The sequence below is a fragment of the Panthera onca genome, chromosome F1 (genome assembly GCF_046562875.1).
Source record: "Panthera onca isolate mPanOnc1 chromosome F1, mPanOnc1 haplotype 2, whole genome shotgun sequence".
Lineage (NCBI taxonomy): Eukaryota > Metazoa > Chordata > Mammalia > Carnivora > Felidae > Panthera > Panthera onca.
The window spans coordinates 12,436,256-12,457,655 of NC_138355.1; the positions used below are offsets into that span (position 1 = coordinate 12,436,256).

General features: G+C 39.0%; 1 protein-coding gene across 1 annotated transcript in view; it reads right to left on the reverse strand.

Moving 5' to 3' along the window:
* FMN2 (formin 2) overlaps positions 1-21,400 on the reverse strand; it is a 386,263-nt gene that overhangs the window by 326,980 nt on the left and 37,883 nt on the right. The window lies entirely within an intron of this gene.

Below are 21,400 nucleotides of genomic sequence, written 5' to 3' on the forward strand. Positions count from 1 at the left end.
AAAAATTCTTTTAAATAGAACTACCCTATGACCCAGCAATTTCACTACTACTCATTTATCTAAGGGATACAGGTGTGCTGTTTCGAAGGCACACATGCACCCCAATGTTTATAGCAGCACTATCAACAATAGGCAAAGTATGGAAAGAGCCCAAATGTCCATTGATGGATGAATGGATAAAGAAGATGTGGAATATATATATATATATATATATATATATATATATATATATATATAATTGAGTATTAATTGGCAATCAAACAGAATGAAATCTTGCCATTTGCAAGTATGTGGATGGAGCTGGAGGGTATTATGCTAAGTGAAATTAGTCAGAGAAAGACAAAAATCATAGGACTTCACTCATATGAGGACTTTAAGAGACAAAACAGATGAACAAAAGTAAAGGGAAACAAAAATAATGTAAAAACAGGGAGGGGGCAAAACAGAAGAGACTCATAAATATGGAGAAAAAACTGAGGGTTACTGGAGGGGTTGTGGGAGGGGGGATGGGCTAAATGGGTAAGGGGAACTAAGGAATCTACTTCTGAAATCATTGTTGCACTATATGCTAACTAATTTGGATGGAAATTTGAAAAAATAAAAAATTGGAGCGCCTGGGTGGCTCAGTCGGTTAAGCGTCCGACTTCAGCTCAGGTCACGATCTCGCAGTCCATGAGTTCGAGTCCCGCGTCGGGCTCTGGGCTGATGGCTCAGAGCCTGGAGCCTGCTTCCGATTCTGTGTCTCCCTCTCTCTCTGCCCCTCCCCCGTTCATGCTCTGTCTCTCTCTGTCTCAAAAATAAATGTTAAAAAAAAAAATAAAAATTAAAAATTAAAAAAATGGTGCTGGGAAAACTGGACAGTGACATGTAGAAAAATGAACCTGCACCACTTTCTTACACCATACACAAGAATAAAGTCAAAATGGATGAAAGACCTAAATGTAAGACAGGAAGCCATCAAAATCCTCAAGGAGAAAGCAGGCAAAAACCTCTCTGACCTCAGCTGCAGCAGTTTCTTACTCAACACGTCTCCGGAGGCAAGGGAAACAAAAGCAAAAATGAACTACTGGGACCTCATCAAAATAAAAAGCTTCTGCTCAGTGAAGGAAACAATCAGCAAAACTAAAAGGCAACCGGTGGAATGGGAGAAGATATTTGCAAATGACATATCAGATAAAGGGTTAGTATCCAAAATCTGTAAAGAACTTATCCAACTCAACACCCAAAAAACAAATAATCCATTGAAGAAATGGGCAAAAGACATGAATAGACACTTCTTCAAAGAAGATATCCAGATGGCTAACAGACACATGAAAAAAGGCTCAACATCACTCATCGATAGGGAAATACAAATTAAAACCACAATGAGATAGCACCTCACACCAGTCAAAATGGCTAAAATTAGCAACTCAGGCCAAGAACAGATGTTGGTGAGGATGCAGAGAAAGAGGATCTCTTTTGAACTGCTGGTGGGAGTGTGAACTGGTGTAGCCACTCTGGGAAACAGTATGGAGGTTCCTCAAAAAATTAAAAATAGAACTACCCTACAACCCAGCAATTGTACCACTAGGTATTTATACAAGGGATACAGGTATGCTGTTTCGAAGGGGCACATGAACCCCAATGCTTATAGCAGCACTATCAACAATGGCCAATGTATGGAAAGAGCCCAAAAGTCCATCAACAGATGAATGGATAAAGAAGTTGTGGTATATATATATATATATATATATATATATATATATATATATATATATATATACAATGGAGTATTACTTGGGAGTCAAAAAGAATGAAATCTTGCCATTTGTAAATGCCTGGATGGAACCAGAGGATATTATGCTAAGCAAAATTAGTCAGAGAAAGACAAATATCATATGATTTCACTCATATGAGGAATTTAAGATACAAAACAGATAAACATAAGGGAAGGGAAGCAAAAATATAAAAACAGGGAAGGGGACAAAACATAAGAGGCTCTTAAATATAAAAACAAACAGAGCGTTGATGAAGGGGTTGTAGGAGGGGGGATGGTCTAAATGGGTAAGGGGCATTAAGGAAGACACTTGTTGGAATGAGCACTGGGTGTTATACATAGAGTACAAATCACTGGAATCTACTCCTGAAATCATTGTTGCACCATATGCTAACTGAATTGGGTGTAAATTTAAAAATAAATAAATAAAATATTAAAAAAAATAAGAAGAACAATGAAAGTCTAACCAAGGAAGTTCATAAGAAATTAAAGGTGCTTTAGTTCTACTGAAGAGTCTGCAAACCACCTAGAAACCAACTTGCTCTTGCTCTCTTTCACCTGAGCAGCTTCTCAATTACAGACAGGGAAGCAAAGCCTTAATGAGCAGCCAGGGAAAATGTTCCTTATTAAGCTTAGTTCTAGTATAGCAGCTTTCATCAGCTGAGCTAAAACACTGGGGAATTCAAGGTAGGCCCTCCTTGGAGTTTACAAAAGACCAAGAGGGGCGCCTGGGTGGCTCAGTCGGTTGAGCGTCCGATTTCGGCTCAGGTCATGATCTCACGGTTCGTGAGTTCGAGCCCCGCGTTCGGCTCTGTGCTGATAGTTCAGAGCCTGGAGCCTGCTTCAGATTCTGTGTCTCCCTCTCTCTCTGCCCCTCCCCCGTTCATGCTCTGTCTCTCTCTGTCTCAAAAATAAATAAACATAAAAAAAAAAAAAAAGACCAAGAGCAGCTTCCACATCTAAGCTATAACGAATACTGAAAGAACACATTTTCTAGAGGAAAGCTCTGCCAAACCTGGCTGGTCAAAAAACCCTTATATACAGAGTCCGTCCTTATACCTAGTCCATTGGACTTTCCTGAAGTAGAACTCCCAAGTTAGCATTTTTGGAAGCTTCCTGGGGAGCACAGTAATGTGGGAGAGAGGAGAAGTAGATGAAGCCTCAGACCTAGCCATGAGGTAGCTAGGTCTGCAGCTTCATCTACTTCTAGACATACATTTGTATCAACAGGATTTAGGAATAGATTGGCTGTGGAAGGTGAAGAAAAGGCACAGATGCAGAGCCAGCTTTCTTGGGTTTGAATTCCATCTCCCCACTTACAACCCTATGTGACTGGGCAAGTTACCCTAAGTCTCAGTTTCCACATCAGAGAAAGTGGAAATAGGATTAAATAAATGATTTATTTAAAATTAATCAATTGAGGGGCGCCCGGGTGGCTCAGTGGGTTAAGCGTCCGACTTCGGCTCAGGTCATGATCTCACGGTCCGTGGGTTCGAGCCCCGCATCAGGCTCTGTGCTGACAGCTGAGAGCCTGGAGCCTGTTTCAGATTCTGTGTCTCCCTCTTTCTCTGACCCTCCCTGTTCATGCTCTCTCTCTGTCTCAAAAATAAATAAATGTTAAAAAAAATTAAAAAAATAAAATAAAATAAAAAAATAAAATAAAATTAATCAATTGAAGTAACCCGTGTTAAACACTTAGCACAGTGGTTGGTCCTTAGTAAGCACTGGTCACTTTTCATCATTTTTGTGTTAAAAAAAGGTAATTCAGGAGGCCTACTCTGAGCAAGGCAATGTTTTTAAGGGAGAAAAAAAGAAAAACTTCCTCTCTGACAATGCGTATGGGGACCCAAGATCACTTTCATTTTTCCATAACTACTGTTGACAATTTTTTCCCAAAAAAACATAAAGAGAAACACTTACATATGGAAAAAAAGATTAGTTTTGTTGTGATGATCCTCAAAACCACAGACCATCTAGAGTACTGAACACCATAGCATAAAAGAAGAAATACGTTCCAACTTTCTGACTCTCTTCACCATTCCCACCATCTGGACTGGGGAAACCAAATAGACACATGTGGATTCACTAATCTGCATTCATCTTGGGATGTAATCACTTCCTCTCCCATTTTCCTGCTTACATGGAGGAAAACATCACTCACCATTAGGCAATTTCATTGCCTATCTCCAAAATGAGTATGGAATTCCCAGCTCTATCAAGATACCCTTTTAAAGGATGCACCCTATAGGAGTTTTCAACTGAAATGGCACAATACTGATATAAAGATTGTGTATGCTAATTCAGGGGCAAGGTCTTAAATATCTAATCAATACAACCTATGTTAAGAGTACATTTTTTTCTTATTAGATAGCAAACCAGACATTATATTCCTCAGTATATACTTTTTTCAAGTTACTTTGAAAAATAGCATACTTAGACCATTGTCTTTCAATATCATAATTCACACCTAGGAAGGAGAAGGATTATAAGCACCAAGAGATGGCACCTCAAAGACCTCTGATACTTCTTGCATGATCTCAGAACCCGTCTCCTGATCACCCCCTTGTTGCAGGGTATTGGGCAGAGAGCTATAGCATTCTAAGGTAAATAACATAAGATTTGTCTCAGACCTTGCCTTGGGTTTTGCTGCCATCTATTTTGAATCTGAAAATCACCTCACATTATAGTAAATAATGGTTGCATTTTTAATATAATACTAAAAATAAATATTTTTCTCCAAAGTGTCCTGTCACCCTAGGGTTGTTGTTCTCTGCTTGCTCAAAAATCCTCTTCCCCATCCACTATAGTAAGTAGAGATACAATATACAATCAATATTTACTACAATATGAGGCCAGTTATCAGATTCAAAATAGTTCTATTAATGCTCGTCTCTAATTTCAACTTATATTTTGGCTTTGCATCAGATGCTTTTTTTCAAGGATACCCTATTTGCATGCTTCTAATAGGAAGCATGATAGGATCTTCGATACAGTCTAACTGGTACCTTGAGAATCTTAGCCTTGGAAAACAATGAGGATGACTCAGCAGCCTCCTCCTATCTACAGGTTTCAAGGATAGCTATCTCCCAACTTCAAAGACATCAGGAAACTAACACATTTCTGATCTGCACACAAGATCTACCTCTTCTGTCTGTGATCAAAACCATCCTCCTCCCAGGCAACTGCTCCCAAATGAACCAGTGACATGAGGATTTTCACACAGAGTATCATGGGACAATTCTATTAAGTTCTCATCGCAATGCATCTAAAGTACATTCTCTCTTCCTCATTTTTCAGGTGATGAAGTGGTTGAGGGTGTGGCCAGGTGAGTGGACTGCTGCATGAGGTAGGGTGAAAGTGAAATCAAGATTTAGGGTGGGTCATTCACAAGGCAAATGGTGTCACCCAACATTGTGATGAAGGATAGACTTTATTTTGGAAGCAATTCTAGAAGGGATCCATTAATTGATAACAAATGGATTAGTTTAGAATGATAATTCATATATATCATGAACTATATGCATTTAGTTTTTCTTTAACGTTTATTCATTTTTGAGAGACAGAGCGAGAGAGAGGGAGAGACAGTGGGGGAGGGGCAGAGAGAGGGGGAGATACAGAATTCAAAGCAGGCTCCAGGCTCTGAGCTGTCAGCACAGAGCCTGACATGGGGCTCAAACTTACGACACGAGATGATGACCTGAGCCGAAGTCAGACACCCAACTGACTGAGCCACCCAGGCACCCCAGAACTATATGCATTTGGAAAGAAAAAAGAAAAAGTGAACTACATATACAATAATGACAACATAAAATATAGGTGATCTTATTTTAATCTTAGTCCTTCCTTAGTGGGAAAGGGGTAAAAGGCATGGCCAGATGTGGCTGGGAGGCAGAAGTATTCTTGCCTTTGTTGTGCTTGCATTTACTTCTTTCTTTCTTTTCTCTTTAAAAACTATTTTCCTGTCAAATAATACATGTAGACATCCTATCTGAACCTCTTCATCCTCCAGACCTTGAGAATCTTGACTCCCCGGCTTCTACCATCGATCCCCCTGGTTTGGTCTTCTAATGTTGTAGACCACTATTTCCACCCATGCCCAAATCCTCAACTCCCATCCTTACTAATCTGTGGATACATCCAAAGGCAAAATGTCAACCTAAGATCAGTCCAATGTTTTGACTTTGTCACACCCATTACCTTCCACCTTGGGTGGACCTTCACAGGTACCCCTCTGTTCAGCTATCAGTCCCGTTTTTGTCGTTTCCAAATGAATTGTTTTCCATTATTTTTTTTAAACATCTGGCTTCACACATCCCTCCTCACCCAATGTCAAGGGCAATGCCTCCCAATTAACAGAAAACACCAAAGCCAGTGAGACTCTCTCAACTTCCCATCATCAACCTACAGCAGCAGCTCACCTGCTTCCGCACCCTTCTTTCTTCATCTGCTTTCACACACAGACATTCCTATTCCTGTCCCAGGCCAATCCCCCCACTTATGCTATGCATCCCATCCCTTGTGGCTTTCTCATGACCACAAGCTATCAATTTTTTATCCCCCTATAAGCTTCAATGGGCCCGTCTCTACTGGGCCCTCCCATCAGCATGTACACATGCTCTAAACCCTTCCATGTCTTTTAAAAAGAAAAGGAAAGGAAAGGAAAGGAAAGGGAAGGGAAGGGAAGGGAAGGGAAGGGAAGGGAAGGGAAGGGAAGGAAAGGAAAGGAAAGGAAAGGAAAGGAAAGGAAAGGAAAGGAAAGGAAAGAAAAAGGGCAGTGATAACCGACTGATAACCCATTCTATTTTTCTTTTCCCTGACACAAAACCTCTGGAGCTAACCACACACCTCCATCAATCTCACCTCCCACCTTCTCACCTACTCTTACCCTTCCATTCAAATCTCAGCCTCCTGAAATCTAAACAGCACCCACAGCACTCAACTCAAATTCCTCTCTACAAGGTTATTAACAATAACTTTTGGTGAATTCAGTAACTACTTTTCAGTCTTAATCTTACTTGACTTCTTGGCAACATTTTATATCACTTAATACTCCAAAATCTTTTTTCTATCCTACCTCTCTGACTGTTCCTTATCTGTCTCTCTGCAGCATCTTTTTTTGCTCTTCTCATTGAATAAATGTTCATCTATATATCAGGCCCCTCTCGCTTCTCACTCTACAGGCACTTTTCAATGCATAATGTCTTTGAATATCATTTACACACTAAAGATTCCTCAATCTCTCTCCCACCTAAGCTTTTTCGCCTGACCACTAGATACAAGTGACAATTATTTTTGCATGTGTTTTGGTAGATATCCTCAAGTTCTGTAAGACCTAAATTGTTCACCCAACCTGCTCATCCTGTGTTTTTACTCAGTAAATATCATCACCCTCTACCCTATTGCTCAAGCCAGAAATCTGGGTACATCCTCCTTGTTTCTGCCTGTCCCTCACCTTTATACAATCAACCAAATTCTCAAGGCTTGTCATTTTGACTTTCTAAAGCATTTCAACCTTGGCTTCTCTAAGTATGCTCTCCAAACCAGCAGTATCAGCATCACCTGAGAATTTGTTAGAAATGAAAATTCTCCAACCCCATTCTCAGACTCATGCAATCATATACTTTAGAGGTGGAGCCCAGCAATTTATGATTTAACAAATCCTGCAGGTAATTCCAATGCTTGCTAGAGTTTAAGAACTAAGAACCATTAGAATTGTCCTTTTTTTCATCCCCACTACTACTTACGTGGTTGAGGGCAATTATATTGCAACATCTCTTCAGACTCTTCCAACCTCTAAACCATACCCGTCCAACACGTCTCAGTCCACACTCCACAAACACCCAGAATGCTCTTTCTGAAACATGGATCTGATCACATCACATTCCTCCAACTAAAACACTCCAGTGGCTCCCTACTGCTCTCAGGATTGAGTTCCAATTCCTAAGCATTCTTCCAGAAGCTTTCATAAATGACTCAGATACTATCCAGCATCTTAAGTTGCCTCATCTGCCCCTGTCTCCTCACTCTGTGACTCTGTGCTCCAGTCATACTGACCACTTAAATCTCAAAACTCTTTGACGACCACCTCTCCTTTTAAACCGCTGTGTCACGGGGTGCCTGGGTGGCTCAGTCGGTTGAGCGTCCGACTTCGGCTCAGGTCACGATCTCACGGACCGTGAGTTCGAGCCCCGCGTCGGGCTCTGGGCTGATGGCTCAGAGCCTGGAGCCTGCTTCCAGTTCTGTGTCTCCCTCTCTCTCTGCCCCTCCCCCGTTCATGCTCTGTCTCTCTCTGTCTCAAAAATAAATAAACATTAAAAAATAAAAATAAAAAAAAATAAACAGCTGTGTCACTATGTCTTTTCATCCTTTTGACAGCAAGAAAACAAGTGCAAGAGAGTATCTGCATTTTTTTGTGGAAAAATTCAATAAATATTGTGTAACTGGCCAGTAACCTTACATGGTTAGAGATAGAAAAATCAAAGTCACACAAGAGATTCACTTTTTATATCTTACCTGAGTATAGACCAGGGGTCAGCAAACCACAGCCTATACAGGCCAAATTTGGCCAAATGCCCATTTTTGCAAATAGTTTTCTTAGGAAACACAGCCAAACGTATTCATTATATATTGTCTATGGCTGCTTTCACATGACAACAGCAGACCTGAGTACTTGTGACAAAGGCTGTAAGTATTTACTAAAGCCTAAAATATCTTCTATCTGGCCAACTTTGAAAAACTTTGCCAACCCCTGATCTAAACAATAAAGATAATAAAAGTGGAAAAAATCTTCTTTCAGGTATCCAAAGCCCTGTGAAAATCAAGAGAAAAAATAACTCTCTAAATTCCTCGTTGGGTGAGGTTTTCTCAGTACAGGTTACCTTTAGTTTACCATAGATTCATAATTCCATACTTCTCCTGCCTCTTGAGATAAGAAAAGCCTCAAGAAATGTGAGCCACATCAATAGAATTTATTAATATTCAATGCATATCCAGGAGAAGGATTAGAAAAGAAAATCATGACAGAAAATTTGGGCTAAGTCACTCATTTTAATAAAACTCCATCATATATATTCCAAATGAATTGAGTCACTCAACACTTTTTGCCAAATATGTGATAAAAAGTACCAGTTGTGAAAGCCAAAACAGATATCCCTAATAGCATAATACTCTTAAATGAGGAAAAAACAAATCTTGAAGAAGAAAGTAGGTCACTGACTTAAAAAGTGTGACTGCCAATAATGTATTTTTAGAAACTGATTTTTCTAAACCCCAATTAACTTTATGATTGGGGATTGATCTAAAATCCATAAAAGTACTAGTAACATTTCTAAGTTCAGAAAACATTGTGGCAAGGAAATAACAATTAGTACCCTTACTAGTTTTGTAACAATACTCTTGAATTCCACCTAATTGGTGGGGGTGGGGGGGGAGCATTGGGGGGGAGAAGAAATCACTTGTATAACCTTCTTTTTTTTTAAGTAATCTCTACACCCAATGTGGGGCTCGAACTCACAACATCAAGAGTAAGAATCCCATGCTCTATTGCCTGAGCCAGGCAGGTATCCCAATTTCTGTTGTTTAAGCCATAAAATCTGTGGCATTTATTTTTTTATTTTCATGTATTTATTTTTTTAATAAATACCCAATGTGAGGCTCAAACTCATGACTCCTTTTTATTTTTTTAAGCAACCTTGTTTTACCTTCTTAAAATACACAAAAGAAACATGTGTTAGAAATTTGCTAAATCACATGTCAGATAAAAAAATTAATCTCAAAACATACATACTTAAATTCAAATGTATAAAACTTGGATACCGATTATTACAGGATCCAGTAATACAACCATTCACTGAGCAGCAACCAGGGACAAATCACTATAAATTGTAGGGATAAAAAGAATGTGACAGAATATTTTTTTAATGATGGAGTCCAGAGAAATAACATTTTTTAAATATATTTTTTAAAGTTTATTTATTTATTTGAGAGAGACAGAGACAGCACGAGCGGGAAAGGGGTAGAGAGAGAGAAAGAGAGAGAGATAGAATCCCAAGCAGGCTCCATGCTGCCAGCACAGAACCCAATGTGGGGTTTGACCTCATGAAACCATGAGATCATGACCTGAGCTGAAACCAAGAGTCAGACACTTAACCAACTGAGCCACCCAAGTGCCCCAAGAGAAATAAAAATTTTTAAAGTATATATTAAAAGCCTTTTAGTTCACACTAAACTGTAGGGCTACAAGCATATGGCAGATGTAAGTTGACCCAACGCACAATCAATCCTATGGTAAAGAAAGGCTAGTAATGCAAAGAAAATTTTTTTAAGCCATACAAATGTACGGACTGCAAAGAAGGAAATCAAGTAGGAACTTCTTGATACATATCTGCTTATTATATTCTTTATGAAATAAATCTATTTTTTAATTTTTTGTTGTTGTTGTTGAGAGAAAGAGAGAGAGAAACAGAGTGCAAGTCAGGCGGGGGGACAGAGAGAGAGGGAGACACAGAATCTTAAGCAGGCTCCAGGCTCCAAGCTGTCAGCACAGAGCCTGCACGGAGCCTGGGGCAGGGCTCAAACTCACCAACCATGAGATCATAACCTGAGCCCAAGTCAAGCGCTTAACTGACTGAGCCACGCAGGTGACCTGAAATAAATCTATTTTATAACCTTAAATAAAATTAAATGAAAAAATGCCTTTTGGAGAAAACTAACACTAGTAAGCAAATTTTTTCCTGTTTAATATTTATTGATTATTCCCTTCAAATATTTCAATAAATTATCCAACCCAAAAAATCAAACTTATTCCATGTGGTAGAGTTCTTTGAAAGAGAGGAGCAATGTAACTGTGTAGCAAACCAATCTCTGGCCCTTTTTGGCTCCTCTATCCTAGGAATGCTGAGTGAAACAGAGGTCCTTATTCTTTGGGGAGGTGTTACAGAAAGCCATTCATTCATGCCACATTATCTGTAAAGCATGACAGACATTCACACACATAAACACTGAGGACTAATGCAGCAAATATGTAAGTTATCTGCCAAGATTTGAGTGTAATGTTTCTCAGAACCAGGGACATCATGCAGTCAGTATGAAGTGGTCACAGCACCAAGTGGACATGATGGTTCCTCTTCACAGTTTGCACACACACACACACACACACACACACACACACACACAGCTTCTCCTACTCCCTCCATCTCCATTCCACTCCATCCAGAAAGGTGTGGGCAGGGAGGATTAGGCAGGAAATATGGTAATTGCAGCAGTAAAATCATAAGTAGCAAATGTATTAAGAAAGAAGAATGGCAATAAGCCCAGAAGGAGAGATCCAACAGAGTCAATTCTCAAGCCAATTAATTTCTAAGCAAATCCATATTCCATCCCATCCTCCATCTGCTCTCCCTTCAAGTGTTTACAAAATTATTAAATATAGGTAACTCTTGATCATTCAAGACAATTCACTTAATGGATTATCTGGTTCCTACCTTACACAGCCTTCTTCATGAAATCAAGGCATATTTATTAAAGGGTACAACAGGTTCTACAATAGGAACTTGAAATATAATAATTAAAAATAGTAATTGCTAATATTTACTGGGTACTTATGTGCCAGGAATTGTGCAATGCTTTATTGATCTCATTTAATATTCAAAATAACTCCAGAGGTAGGCACTAGCACTACACATGAAAAATTTTAATTGTGACCTTGGGTAAATGTCCTAACATCTTAAATGGAGTAGATGAAATTGTAATCCAGTTTAGGACTAGAGTCTGCTCTTAACCACTCTGGGGAGACCTGATGCCCATATTTACCAGAGTTCTGTGTCTCTACGGTAAAACACAGAGACAAAGCATTGCATGAATCACAGAGACACCTCCACGTAAAATGTAATTTGCACTGGAGCATTATAGGGTAAATAGACAATTATAATACATGTGTCAGGTCTACTAAGAGAGAAAATTCAGACTTAGATGGTTGAAGAAGATAACTCATAGGGAACTCTGAACCCCATTCTATTAAAAAAAAAAAAGTAGAATTTCATTGGGAAATAATAATTTATGAACAGAAGCAGTAAGACTCACAGAGCCCCAGAGGTGAGAAAAAGTATAGATCGTTGTCAAACTGATAGCACTTCAACATAGTGAAGGACAGAGTTTGGAGGAACAGAAAGGAAGTGGGTCATGAGCTAGAGATGTATGAAAGGGTTGCAAGCAGGAGACAGATCATGGAGGTCAAAAGAACTGGTACTTCATTGACAGAGAAACCACTAAAAGCTTTATGCAGGATGTACAGCAAAGGGTTTCTCAACTATTGGCATTTGGTACTGGAAAGTCCTTTGAGGGAGGGAAGATGCCAGCTGCAGCCCTCCCCAGTTGTAGCAACCAAAAATGTCCGGATACATCATCACATATATCTGGAAGAGAACTTGGCCCCAAACCAAGAAGCCCTAGGAAAGCACAAGGAGATTGGACTGGTGACTAGTAACAGGCATACCCAAGAAGGTAATTAAAAGGCTGATGTGATAAATCAAGCAAGTAAGGACTGAACTAAAAGGAGATGTTCCTGATTCCTCTTGTATAACATGGCCTCATAATCTAGCCCTCCATAATCATCCAAAGAATATTCCATGCCCACCCTGTGCAGAATCCTCTGCACCTTTGAAGCCCTTATCAAGCAGTAATGTCATTATCTAATTTCCTTATTGCAGAAACTAACTGACCTCCACACAGCCTTACACTCCTCCAGGACTGTTGGCATGGTCTCATGTCCGCATCTCAACACCTACTCCTCCACAATCCTGTGGGACACCAAATCCCAGCCAACAACCTCAGTGCCTCAATTCCAAAGACAATGGGCATTCCACTCCACGGACTGGACTTTGGAATCAGTAGAACAGCTTCATCTCTGAAATCTTGAATACCAGTATCTTCTGGCCAAAGCCTCCCATTAATCCATTTTCACTACACCTATTTCTCACTGTCCCTAAGAATTTTAATCTTATGGTATTTGTCTTTCTCTGACTAATTTCGCTTAGCATAATACCCTCTAGTTCCAACTACATAGTTGCAAATGGCAAGATTCCATTCTTTTTGATTGCCGAGTAATACTGCATTATATATATATACCACATCTTCTTTATCCATTCATCTGTTGATGGACATTTGGGCTCCTTCCATACTTTGGCCACTGTTGATAGTGCTGCTATAAACATTGGAATGCACGTGCCCCTTCAAAACAGCATACCTGTATCCCTCAAATAAATACCTAGTAGTGCAATTGCTGGGTCATAGGGTAGCTCTATTTTTAATTTTTTGAGGAACTTCTATACTATTTTCCAGAGTGTCTGCATCAGTTTGCATTCCCACAAGCAGTGTAAAAGAGATCCTCTTTCTCCGCACCCTCACCAACATCTGTTGTTGCCTGAGTTGTTAATGTTAGCCATTCTGACAGGTGTGAGGTGGTATCTCATTCACTTCACTCATATGAGGACTTTAAGATAAAAAAACAGATGAACATAAGGGAAGGGAAGCAAAAATAATATAAAAACAGGGAAGGGAACAAAATATAAGAGACTCTTAAATATGGAGAACAAACAGAGGGTTACTGGAGGGGTTGTGGGAGGGGGGATGTGCTAAATATGTAAGGGGCATTAAGGAACCTACTCCTGAAATCATTGTTGCACTGTATGCTAACTAACTTAGATGCAAATTTTAAAAATAAATTAAATAAAATTATTTAAAAAAGAACTTTAATCTTGATTACGCTCTATCATAATTTATTAGATCTGCTTATTTTTAATGCAACTATGGTAATGCTAGTAACAGCAGCTCCTTCTCCCGCTAGGAATTGCCACCATTATGTCCCAAACAATCATACATTCTATTCTAGATGTCCATGAGAGTTTTATCATCTTCCATGAAATGTGTTCCCTCCTTAGTATTCTGCCTCTTTGTAGATAGAGTATCACCATCCACCTAGAGTTGCAAATCCAAAACCAAAGAAGCCATCTACGCCTTCACTTCCCCATATCTAATTAAAATGACAAGTCCTGTCAATTCTAAATCCTAAACATTCCCCATAGCTGTCTCTTTCCTTCCACACTGCCTGTTTCAGTTTAGACATTTTTACTGATCATCCCAACACCAATTTTAAACTTCTTCATTCTCTACTCTGCCACCAGAATGATTTCTTATAAATGGCAATCTGTTATAGCTTAACTACTCAAAAATTATTTACAAACATCCCCAAGGAGTGCTCACTTCAGCAGCACATATACTAAAAACATCCCTAAGGTGACATAAATATTTCCATGTCTGGCCTCCTTTTACCTATCATTCTTTCAATTTACACTCAAAATCATCTGCATGCCTCATACATAGACTTATCCTGATCTGGCTGGTCCCTACAGCAAACTCCAAGTCAGCCTCAAGTCTCACCCTAAGGATTATCTCCTGAGCTACCAAGGAGACTCAGTTAATCCTCTCCTTTGCTCCCTCCACTGTACATATCTCCACTGGAACTCTAAATGCAACTATGATCTGTGGCGACAGTTAACATACATTGAACACTTACTGTATGCCCTATACTCTACACAATGCTTTATTTGTATTCATGTTTTCCTCTTACTCAGAAACCAGTACATCACTGCTCATTTTACAAGAAACAAACTGAGAAACTAAGCCATTCACCTATGTTTATAGAGTAAGCGGGAAATCCAGGATTCAAAGGACAGGACAGTCAGACTACAGAGCCCACCGCAACCACTAAAGTCCAATAATTTCTTTACATATCTTTTCTCTTTAAAGTGGCTGTAAATCAGTTGAGAATAGAGTCTTTAATTTCTGTGCGCCTAATAACCAGGGGCAGGGCAAGAGAAAAGGAGCTGGAAAAAAAAAAATAGAAGTCATAATTATATATCAGGAACCTGATCTAAATTAAAAGAGGAAGCTGTTAGATGTCTTAATCCATTCAGGCTGCTATAACAAATATCATAGTTTGGGTGGCTTATAAACAACAGAATTTATTTCTCGCAATGGAGGTTGGAAGTCCAAGATCAAGGAAACAACAGCTCTCCTTATCTAGTAAGATCCCTCTTTCTGGTTCATAGTTGGTGCCTTCTCACTGCATCCTGACATGGTGGAAGGAGAGATCTCTGGGCAGGATCTCTTTTATAAGAGCACTAACCCCATTCATGAGGGCTCCATCCTCCTGATTTGGTCACCTCCCAAAGGCCCCACCTTCAAACACCATCACACCAGGCATAAGGATTCCAAAGTATGAATTCTGTATACAAATATTCAGACCACAGCAGTAGTCTTCAAGAAAAATTGAAAGAACTCCATTAAATGGTAAGAATAGGGTACAAACTCAAAGATATTGAGAATATAGATAGAAAAAGAAAGAAAGAGAAAGAAAAAGAAAGATGATAGGTAAATAGATGATAGATAGATAGATTGATAGATAGATAGATAGATAGATAGATAGATAGATACAGGTTTCTTCTCCCAAAAGAAAACAAAATAAAAGGCAATCAAAAACTTTGTTGTGCTAGATGAGGGCTCCCTATATCAGAAAGGGATAAATCAAATGTAACTGAACTAAATACGGGATACTTTGGAGCAAGTGACTGTTTATTAAAATAACAGAATCCATTGGAACTTAACCCCAGAAACATCCTCATCTGAGTGGCCTGGGGGCTGTGATATTGGGATATTAAAAAGGAAATGAAATCAGAGCACACTATCGCCTCTGCAAGGCAACAGTTACAGGGTGTCCAAACATTTTCTTAACTTTTAAAATAAAATTAAAAATTAACCTTAGGGGTGCTTAGGTGGCTCAGTCTGTTAAGCATCGGACTCTTGACTTAGCTCAGGTCATGATCTCACGTCAAGCCCCACATCCAGCTCTGCACTCACAGCGTGGAGACTGCTTGAGATTCTCTCTCTCTCTCTCTCTCTCTCTCTCTCTCTCTCTGTCTCTCTCTCCCTTTCAAAATAAATGAATAAACATTTTTTAAAACAATTAACCTTAAAAATATACCTGAAGGATAAAAGTGTTCTTGGTAGAAGCTAGAAAGCCCAGGTTGGGACCAGGTGGAGAAGAAAGTAGAGACAATAGATAGCCTAATTATGCGAGGTGGGTGGGGCAGCAGGAGACATCATCTGAAGTCAATGAAACGACCAAATAATCTGAACCATATTATTTAAGGTTCAAGGCAGAATTATCAAAGGGAAACTAGAAGACCAGTATTAACTATACTGGAAGGAATGGGGAGGGGAAAGGTTGGGAAATACCTAAATCCTAATCTGTGACAGCCCAAAGGCAAATCAGCAAACTTAAAATATCAAAGTTAAAACCATCCAAACAAGAACAAGGAGAGCCAGGCAAGGGTAGAACTAGAGTGGGAGAGGCCAGGGCCAGGAGCAGAGCTCTTCTTTAACCAGGTGAATGTAGTACCTTAGACCTCTTTTAAGTCCTTAAAATTAAACAAACAAAAACTAAAATAAGTAAAACTGAGGGAAAGGATTATATTTTCAATCTGCACTTGTCACCCTGCTTCTCATGAGTTCAGGCAATGATTACCTGAGTAATGGAACAGATGTAAAACTACGGCTACAAAATGAATTTTGTTAAATGAAATCTTCTGTTTTACTACGGACTCCTATGTTGAGATTAGAGGGAAGTCTGCAAGGAAAAGAAATGTTCAGCTAAAATAATTTAAAAAGATGGTCTGAAAATTAAATATAATTTTAATATCACACTTGAAAACTTCCTGAGACCTGAGACCTAATACTATACACAGTGTTTCAAAAACAAAAGTACAGCAGTGTGTGTGTGTGTGTGTGTGTGTGTGTGCATTTTCTTAGAACTGAAAGACGTGTCATGGCTTTTATTTCTTCTCAGAAAAAGATTTGTGTGGCTTTGACTAAAAAGTATCCAAGTATTCTTCCTACTCTGAAAAAAATTGGATTCAAATAGAAATGATCATTTCTATTTGTTCACTTAAGTCTTCATTCCAGCTACTGGTGATGGTGAGCAGAGTGTATTTCATTAGTTTTTCAGCAGAGCCCATTATTGGTTTTGACTGATGAATTATTTTTCTGACACGTTCAGGATCATGTTTTCTTTATTCCTTTTTAGCCTGAATTTTCATGTCTTCCTTCTCTTTAATTCTAGCCTCACTAATAACTCATTCAAACTTACATCCATTTACGCACATAGCAAGGAGCTCTTGCCCATCTGGTAAGCATGGGATTACTACATAGCTAGCAAAATTAGTAAAACCTGCCAAACCCAAAAAAGCCAGGGATCCAAAAATATTCTACTAGGAAGACATTTAAAATCAGTTCTAAAGGAGTAAGTATAATCATTTCCTCCTGCCAAAATCTTTGGGCCAAGTAAACTTGCTTTATTTTTTGTGATGTAGAGGCAACATGATATCTGACACAGTGATGATTAAAGAAATCCTAGAAGACCTATGTGAGATAACTGTGGTTTGCTGGAAAACAGTCGCTAATGAATATGACTCAGAAAAATCTAATATAAATAAAAGCATTCAAAGGAAAAGGGATCTTAAGGGACCACATACTGAACCTATTCTTGCAAAATGACCTCCATCTACAACTAACAGGCAATGAGCCAGAGCCCGTGGTCAGCCATAGGCTGAGGACTAGCATTCTTTGTCCACAGGGAGCAGGGCAGTGGCCCAAAACTGCAAGTTACAGCTGATTCTTGAACAACTCGGGTTTGAACTATGTGGGTTCACTTAAATACTTTTTTATAGTACAGTAAATGTATTTTCCTTCCTTATGATTTTCTTAATAACATTTTCTTCTCCCTAGCTTACTTTATTGTAAGAATACAGTATGTAATACATATAACATACAAAACATGTGTTAATCAACTAGTTTTGTTATCAGTAAGGCTTCCAATCAACAGTAGGCCCTGAGTAGTTAAATTTGGGGGAAGTCAAAAGTTGTATGTGAAGTTTTGACTGTGTGTGGGGGGTGTGCCCCTAACCCCCACATTGTTCAAGGGTCAACTATATATGATGTGACATAATGAAGTTTTTGCTATTTCTAAGGATTTATGGTAAACATTTCAGGAGAGATATTTTTTCTAACACTTGAGAAATGACTAGAACAGGCTCCAGAAGGAAAAAAGTCCTTCCTCACCACAAAAAAAATACCGTGATCTACAATTAAACAATACAATCTACCAAGCAGTAGTAATATGCATAATAAGTAGAAAATATGCATTTTCTCTTGTTAGCTTCAGAAATGATCTAGCTTAGAATTCTATCTGATATACAAAACCAACAACAGTAACAACAACAAAAAAGCAAAAGGAAAATGTGAGGATATGTCAGAGAATAAGAAGTAAGTTGATAGTTTCTGGGTCCCCAGGTTAGTAATGGAAATGGAAAAAGATAATGGACAATGCTATCAGGCCTATAAAGGATCTCCATCTTTCTGTTTTATGAATACATGGCTATGCAAAGGGCTACAAACCTGATGGTTGACATATCTTTAAATTTTTTTTTTTTCAACGTTTTTTTATTTATTTGTGGGACAGAGAGAGACAGAGCATGAACGGGGGAGGGACAGAGAGAGAGGGAGACACAGAATCGGAAACAGGCTCCAGGCTCCGAGCCATCAGCCCAGAGCCCGACGCGGGGCTCGAACTCACGGACCGTGAGATCGTGACCTGGCTGAAGTCGGACGCTTAACCGACTGCGCCACCCAGGCGCCCCAACATATCTTTATATCATGGCCCTAATTTTGATTAGCTAATAAAGTCAACATCATTCCACCAGTGAAAAGCAAAAGCTAATGTTTGTCAGCTTACATGCTAAGTATTAGTTTTCTAAATAAACAGAATTTTATTCAAGAAAAGTATATAACGAGCACCAGTTCTGTCCTTACAACATTTTCCTCCTAAAACAGACCTGGCTTCTACATCTTAATAAATGGCACAACCATCCACCCAGCTACTTAAAATACAAAACTAAGAAGTTACAGTTGACTTTCTTTTTCCATTGCCCCCAAGTCTAACTCACCAGAAGTCCCATCAGCTCCACCTACAGAATCCATCTGACACCCAAGGACCCTTCTCTAAGTCCCTCACCACCATCCTACCCCAAGTTACCACCACCATCCCTCACTCAACTATTCCAATAAGCCCGCCTGGATTTCCTACTTCTACTTCTGCCTCCAATACTCCATTATCCAAAGACTAGGATAAGCGATTCATGTAAAATACGTTCTTGCCCTGCATAAAACCTTCCCAAAGCTCCTACTTAAATAAAAATCTATTTTCCTTCCATGGCTTTCAGGACCCTGCACATTCTGACCCTGAGCCCTTTCTGTCCTCAACTCATTAAACTTCACCTATGCAGGTGCTCAGGCTGTGTGCTTAGGTCATGCTTGTACTCTCCCTAGGCCCTCTGTACTTATCAGGTGAGCTTCCTGGAATGATCTTCCCTCACACCTCCCATCAGGAATCCTCAGTGAGGCTTCCCCTACACTTACCCTACCCCACCCTCATTCACCCTATCGTGTTACTAGGGTTTATTTCCTTTATAGCATTTACTAGAATCTGATGTAAATTCATGACCTATGCTTTTACTTGTTGTTTTGTTTTGTCTTTTATGTGTCTCTCCCCACCATGAAGAGGATATAAATGTCAGGAGAACAGAAATCCTATTTCTCTTCCTCCGTGACGTATCTATGGAGACTAAAGCACTGCCTGGCATATAGAATGTATTTGGTAAGCATCTGTGAATGAATTAACATTATCACTCAAAGCTCTTTACCTTTTAGTGTTCTTGAAACTTATGTGAAGTCTTTTCATATTATTTATAGCATTTCTAAAGCAAAATGTTAGGCCCTAAAAAATGTATAATATAACATGGGGCTAAAATCAAAAAGGTTATATGAAGAAAGCTAATCCACAAACCATATCAGTGAGATCCCTAAGTCAAAACTCTTTATTGCTCTAATTATGTGTATAAATGGCAAGAGGAGGAAAAGGAGGGAATCAGATGTTCTTAGGGAAGGGATCAAAGTTGGGTTAGGAATAGTGCCAGTTATGAATTTATTCCCACATGGTGATCAGTCTCGAAGGGCTACTTTCCCCAAGAGAATTGTTGGTTAGAAATCCTCCCAACAGCAATTTTCTGGAAATCAGCAAAGAAACTAATTATCAGAAATTTCTCCGCACACAGGTAAGTGCCTTCCTCTCCATTTCCCCACTAATACCTCAGTCTACATAACTCCCTATACTGTTACCTCTTTTGAGTTTTGAAGAAAATCCTTGATTGTGCATACAGGAAATGCACAGTTGTGTGACTGAACTTCTGTTTAAGTATATGGAATAACATTTCTTACTAAAATGACTTTAGATTCTTATTTGTTTTGTGTTTAGTTTGGGAGGGGGAGTAGAGGTGTTCTACAGAGCCAACAAATAAAGGAGAAAATACAATCACATAAAGTTGAGGGAAAGAAATTCTTATTCTGAGGAAATTACTTTCTACCATATTAAGGGATTTTATTTGTTTGCTTTTCCCTCTCTTTGCCATACCCAGCTGTCCTCCAAACAGACAATCATGGGAGGGGTTACTACTCTAACACAGGAATGGAGGGAGGTGGAAGATGAGAAGCAGCCCGTTCAGGGGCACCTGGGTGTTTCAGTCAGTTGAGGGACCGACTCTTGATTTCAGCTCAGGTCATTATCTCACAGTTTGTGCAATGAAGCCCTGAGTCAAGCCCCACATTGGGCTCCACAGAGCTTGCACACGCCCTCTGTCTCGAAATAAATAAACATTACAAAAAAGCAGCAGCCAGTTCAGTGATTTAAAAGAAAAAAAGGAGATATAGAATAATCCTATTCTTTTCAGTTTATTCCAATTCCACGTTTATTGAATGAGAAGACTGTTTACCTCTAAACTTTAAGAGGATAATGCAGTCATTTTGGGGATAGTTCCAATCAAAAGGCAAGCTTTAGACATGGCCAGGGTTTGCCCTTGTGCCACATTTATTTTATTTCCAACGTGCAAATTTATATATTTTCTGGAACACAGCTCTCTGCACACTTTTAGCTACACAGTCCCCAGGTGTTCAGTTTCTATCATAACACAATTCTCTCATAAAAAAAAAAAAAAAAAAAAAGGAAGGAAGAGAAATTTTAAATTATCCAATTCTTCCCATAGAATAAAAAGATCTACCTAGAAATAATTAGCTAGTGCCATTTTTAAAAATAATTAAATAAAAAGATCTCAAGAAGCAAGATTCACAAGTCACAGCACATCCTGAGAAGCCTTCTTTCACATGGAAAGTGTCAAGAAGATCTCACAATACTTTACGTGATTTATTTCCCTAATACTGAGGGGAGATCAAGGAAGAACATAGTTTATAATGTATGAAGAAGAGAAAGAAGAAATGCAAGACATATAGACATTTTATTATTTACTGTCACATCTTGATCAGGGCTCATTTTCATTGTCTTTCAAAAGTCGCCATTATTTCATTCACTGGTCAATAGCATGTATACTAAAGGCACAGAAGAAGGGTGTAGTTGGAAGCAAGGAAACAACTGTAAGTAACCCATGTGGACGAGAACCCATTACTCTGCCTCACAAATACCGG